This window comes from Argiope bruennichi, chromosome 8 (genome assembly GCF_947563725.1).
Source record: "Argiope bruennichi chromosome 8, qqArgBrue1.1, whole genome shotgun sequence".
NCBI classification, from domain to species: Eukaryota; Metazoa; Arthropoda; class Arachnida; order Araneae; family Araneidae; genus Argiope; species Argiope bruennichi.
In genome coordinates, this window is record NC_079158.1 from 101,992,896 (window position 1) to 101,999,302 (window position 6,407).

The window sequence follows — 6,407 nt, forward strand, 5'->3', positions numbered from 1 at the left end:
ATTTTGCTAGAATTAATCATTCTCAGGCTTTTAACATGCAGAATATTTATTTGATATAAGAATAAACAACTCAGATTCGCTTTATTTTCGTTTCTTTCTGTAATGTTAAACAAATTGTTATTTATAAAAAAAAAATGATTCTCATATTTATAAAAATATGACTATGTTGTCCTTCTTAGAATGAGCTATCTCATGCTTTAAACCAGAGGCAGAATCATTTAACAGAAGACTGATTATTTATTTAACTAAAAACAACAACAACAAAACAACCCTTGAATTATTATTTGGAAATAAGGCATATTTTTCTTTGATTTTAAATTTTGAACAAATGCTTCAATATCTTGATATAAAGAATATATTTGTATTGTCTCGATGCTGTTATAACTAAGTGAATGCTGAGCATTTCCAAAAATTATACAAATGGAAACAAAAATACGACCTACCATTCATTCCCTAATTCTGGCTGGGCATTGACGCGCCCCAGACCTAATCTACATCTGTGCTGTGAATACGTTTACTTTCTGATGTGTAGTGTTTCTGTGCAGTCTCATTTTTAGTGTTCTGTCTCGTAGGTTAGTGTTAGTGACCTGATCTGTGCGGTGGAATCTCCTGTGTGTACATATTGTAAATTTGTTTTCCGCTTTGTTTCGAAGGGGTCCTTTAATTCCGAATCCTTGTAGTTTCGTGGACATTATGTAACATTCTCTAGAAATTTGATGGTGAAAATAAAAGTAGAAAAGATTCAAACATGTGGTTTCTGTGTGTCTTATTTTAATCTTTTAAAAAGAACATAACTCGTTTATGAAAACGCTTACAAGATTACCTTGATGATAAGGTAATGTAAAATAGCAAGTGCTTTTACATTTCATATAGTTTATAAAACATATAATAAAATAAAACCATTATGAAACATATTACTCTGTTTAAAAAATTAAATATTTTATAAAATTTTGTTTAAGAAACATAATCAATACATTTAATTGTATACAATAAAGCACTATTTATACCTTTTTTCAAGGAACTGACGTAAAAGAGCATGTAAATACAAAGGCGTATAATCGAAATTTTAATTACAAATTTGCTGATATTAATGCAAAATCCTTTAAAGACAGTGAAGATATATTTCTTTAAGATGATACTAATATACTTCTAAATAGTATTTAAAACAATAATCAAATTTTGAAATTAAACGCATATTATAATAGTCTAAACATCTAGCAACATTTTCAGAATCATCATTATCATCGAATTTTCAGTTTTTGCCAACTGAAACAAATAACAATTTTTTTTTAAATACTAGTTTATAGTAATATTTTAGTACAAGAAATAATGATGTTATCAATTCATGCATATGTATTTTTATAAAACATTATATTTTATAAACCGTTATGTTTTATAACATGTTATAGCAACTTTTATTAAATCCAAAACATTTTTTAACTACCTTTTTGCCCTTTCTTTAGCTGTCTGCTGCATGGGATGTCAAAAGACACGAATTAGAATCTTCCGTTCACAAACCATAGAATGACAAAAGAAGCTAACTTACTTCCATCAACCATGTACAAAGCAAATTCACAAAACACAAAACAATAATTTAATAAAAGACTTTTTCTAAAGACTAAATACATAATAAAACCAAAGAATTTAATAAAAGACTTTTTCAAATACATAATAAAACCAAAGAATACTTTAATGTATTATAATGATATATTTAATTTCATACAATTTTTAATGTAATATGATTGCAAAAAATGTATTTTAAGGCATATTAACAATAATTTTGAATTACAAGAGAGTTATACCGGCTCTTCCAAAACATCTGGGCAACTGAATGACAGTCGTCATAACAGCACGGAAGAGGAAACCAAGGCTGTGTCTTAATTGTCATTATCGTTCACGGTACAACCCTTCTTGAAAGAAATATCTGGTCATTGAGTAATAACTCGATCCTACAACATTTTTGTACTCTCTAGAGAAGTGAGAACCAACCACTTCAAGACATAAAAATTTAAAAATAGGTTGGGCATATATAAACAACTAATTTTTGCAATAAACAGAGGGTAATAAAAGGAAAGGTAAGATGAAAGTTATAGGGAACATTTTGCCAGTGAAATACATAAAATAAAATATACCAGATAAAATATGTAATAGCGATTAAATAGAATAAAAAATTATGATAGCACAACACAATTGCATGAGTAACAGAAGTACAAATCACATGACGCAGCACGGCAAATACGAAAGAAGACGCAAAATAAACAGCAAACCTTTGGAATACTTAAACGCCCGAAGTTATACACTTTTCACATGTTTTTATTCATATTATTGTGTTTTCGGGTAAAGTAAATTTGAATTTCATTGAACCAGAATTAGAGATTCAATAAGGAAAATTCTATTATCTTACTTGATAATTATTTACTAATATTTTACATTGACAAAAAAAGATCTATAAAAACTCTCTTTGAATTTTTTTTATTTCATATTCAATTTAAAAATGGCATCTTCCTATATGTTTGACATACTCTTAAATTTTATACCCTATTGGTGAGACACATTGTAGAATAATCGCTATTATTTTAGGCACATATAGAATAATTCCCAAATTAAAATTAAGCAGTGAGGATAAGTTATAATTAAATATATTAAATTAACCATTACTAATTTTATTTATCTCATTTGTATGCATAAGTTAACACCTGAAAAATCCCATATTAGATGTAATCAAATGCAGCGATAATTGAATCAGAGAAGTGCAATTTTTTTCACTGCAACTTCAGTTAAACTGCATCTTTAAACATATAGTACAGTCTAATTTTTGAAATTACTTTAAAAGTTGAGAAATTTGCAACCATATATATTTGATGAAGCAGAGCATTTTTCATGGGAAGTGTACTGATTATTTAAAATCAAAATTAGATTTTGCTAAAATAAATAAGGTGTTTATTATGTGCACTTATTTCAGAGGAAACTGAAATATAGTCATTCAGAAGTTTATTTAATTCATCATGAGAACGTGTAACTTGTTGAATCACAATGTTTGGATAACGATAAACGAATTAATTTATTCTTTGGCTCACATACAATAATTCACGATTATTGGCACACATCAGATAGTTCACATATTCCTAAACGACAACTTTGAAAGCTTTTAATTTAGAATCTTTGGATAATATTAAAGTAATAAAATCTATTACGAATTTATTAATTATTTCATATGGGAAAAATCATAATGATTAATGCATATCCATAAAATAAGATAAATTCATTCATGCTAGATGAATGAATTTATCTTAGACGATGATCTTTATCTTTAGATGCATTCCAAGATGTTGCAAAGTGTAAAATCGGAATATTTGGATAAAGACAAAATAGCATAGCTGGGTATTAATTTATCCTTTGTTTCACTCAATAGTTATCATATTTCTACATGAAAAATGTTGCAAGGAGATAAATCGGAAATGTCTGAATAAAGATAAGATAATTTTTTTGGGGCTATTATACTATAGTTTTTCTATACTATATTTTTTTTCTATACTAATTTATATTATATTTTTTCATGAATAAATTCACGTTTATTAATGACACGTTTATTAATTTATTTTCATGTTTTTTCCTGAAATAATTCATTAAGGTATAGAAGTTTAAAGAAAAATAAAACGAATAATAATAAAAATTAATTAAAAACGATCTTGAATTACTGAAATTTTAAAAGTGAATTGATGTTAAAGTCTCCCAATTTATAAATTGTTTTTGCAATTATTTTTTTAAAATTAGCAAATAAATTTTATTATACACATTAAATTAAAACAATAAATTAAGTATAAAATATATCAGAAAACGTATTTTTGTAGGGCAAAACTCGTTTTTACTAATATCCACTTAAATTTATTTCTATACAGTTTTTTAATTATCCAACTTTTGGGATCTTCTTTTTCTAAACATATAGAGTATAAACAAGGATGATGATAAATATAGAAAAAATGTTATACAGAAAGTCTCTACTTGGGCCTATTGTTATCTATTTCATTAATTCATTATATCATTTAGAAACACATATTTTCGTCAACTTCAATCATAAAAGCATGGGTATGAAGACTTTAAAAAAGCTGATTTCAATTCAATATTTATATATATATATAATAGTTACAAGATATTTTATGATGCAGTGAAAGATAAATATGTATCTGAAACTAAGGTTCTACAAATGAATAGTTATTTCACCAAAAATGAAATATATAATTCATTTAAAGAAGTCAATTACTGTTTCCAATTTACAGCATGCCAGTGAAGGTTACTTTTATTAAAAAGTAGATAAATAGTTATTTTATAGAGCATTGAAAAAATTTAGAAAACCATCAATGAATTGACGTATTTCTAGAAAAGGAGACATAATATTTTTCGGAATTTATATTACTACTTTCTTGAGATGATGATAAAATCAGATTTACAATTATTTTTTTTATGGATTTTTTTTTGAAATTTTAACTAATTAAAAGTCATGTTAATATTTTTCAATAAAAATAATAAGTTAAAGTTTCGAAACATTATTGAAAAAAATTACATAAAAATAATTTTTGCACCATTTTAAAATTTAAAAAAAATGTATTTTTAATGATTTCAGTTATATTAATACGGGATTTTCCCTTAATTTTTGCAATTCTAAAAAATTGTTTGTATTTTTTTTACAATAAATGTCATTGTTAAAATGAAATTCGAACATTTTTCCTCGTTTCATCAAACATTTAATCGCTTGATTTTCTCCCATTGTTAAGGTAGAAAGATTTTGCTAAGTATCTAAAACATTCTACATGGGAAACTAGAAAGAGAAATCACATGACTTAAAAAGAAAAGATACAATTTGAATATATATTCAGTGTTGTAACGATCAGGCGAACAAAGGGAGGGGGTATGGATGCCTCCAGCGCCAGTCTTATAAGACGATATTTGGACAAAATATATTGCCTTATAAAACTGGCAATAATACACACTTTTATAATACATTTTGTATCCTTTTTTTATTTGAAATATCTTGAAAATTCAGATAAACAATGCCATGCCCTGAGTAGCATCTATATTTACTAAAATTCTTGGACTAAAATCATGAACACAAGGTTACGTATAAGAAATTCAATTGAAATTAACTGTCAAAGATCCCAGCTGGCCGCCAAAAGGTGTATAGAATTCAATCAAATTCTTTAATTACTAATTGATCGAAATAAATCAATTTTTTAATGTATTTATAGAAAGTTTTTTTGACATGCATGAGCAGAACAAACTGATTTAAAAGGTTGTAAAATAGGAAGCACTAATCAGAATTATTTGCTATTCCATCTGAGTATAGGTGAAGCAATAAAAATTTATTTTAACAAACAAAAAAAAAAAAACTAGTTCTAAAGTTTATCGATATACGTCGTTGTACTCGTCATAAAGATGCTAATTAAAAGAGTCCACTCCTTCTTCAGAGCCTATTCATTACAAGTGATGCCACAAAGGATAGAAAAAATATACTATCCAAAACCGTAGAAAAAGTAAAAATCGATGAAATCACCGAAAAAAGAAAATCGGCAGCGACTTGCTTAAAAATTGTTCAATGGGCAATTCACTGTTTTCCTTGATGAGTTGAAAACGCTAAACATCATGTTCCACAACAGATCTTAGTATTCTAGTTCTGTTCGTGAATGTGTGTTGTGAATGTGCATTCGAAAATGTGTTGTATAATGTGTTTTGAATTCACCTAAATTCAAGACTGGACACCCGTACACAACATCTTTTAAGTTTAGTCATCTATCCCCAGACAGAAGTCGTAAGGGTTCAGGTCAGGTGATGGTGGCAGCCAAATTATTGGGAAACGGCAACTGATAGTTTTATCGTTTTCAAAAGCCAGATTCAATAACTGATTCACTGACGTTACCATCTTGCATAAAAATTGTACTATACAATATCCGAGCTGTTGTAGAGTTGGATGCTCAAAAGAGATTCATAACGGACTCTAATGATTGTGCGGGTTACAGGACCCGAAGGACCAGATTTCTCGAAACAGAAAGGGCCAGCAATAAATGTTGCCGTAAATACACCCCACACAATGACCTTTAGAGAATTTAGAGATGCATTTGGCTCATTTGGAATGGATTTTCTCTTTCTCATACACTTCAATTTCGAGCATTGATAGAACCTTGGGGATGGAAATGGGCTTCGTCTGTTCTTAAAATATTCCATGGCCATGCATTAGCTATTTCCATTCGAATATGAATTTGCACGATGAAAGTTTCTCGTTTTGACAAGTCAGTAGGGAGCAACCCCTGAACATGCATAATTTTAAATGGATAATATTCCAGGATGTTTCGCAAAATTTTAAGAATTTTGATGACAGTATATCTAAAGTTCAGGAAATTAGCTGTGTACTGGAC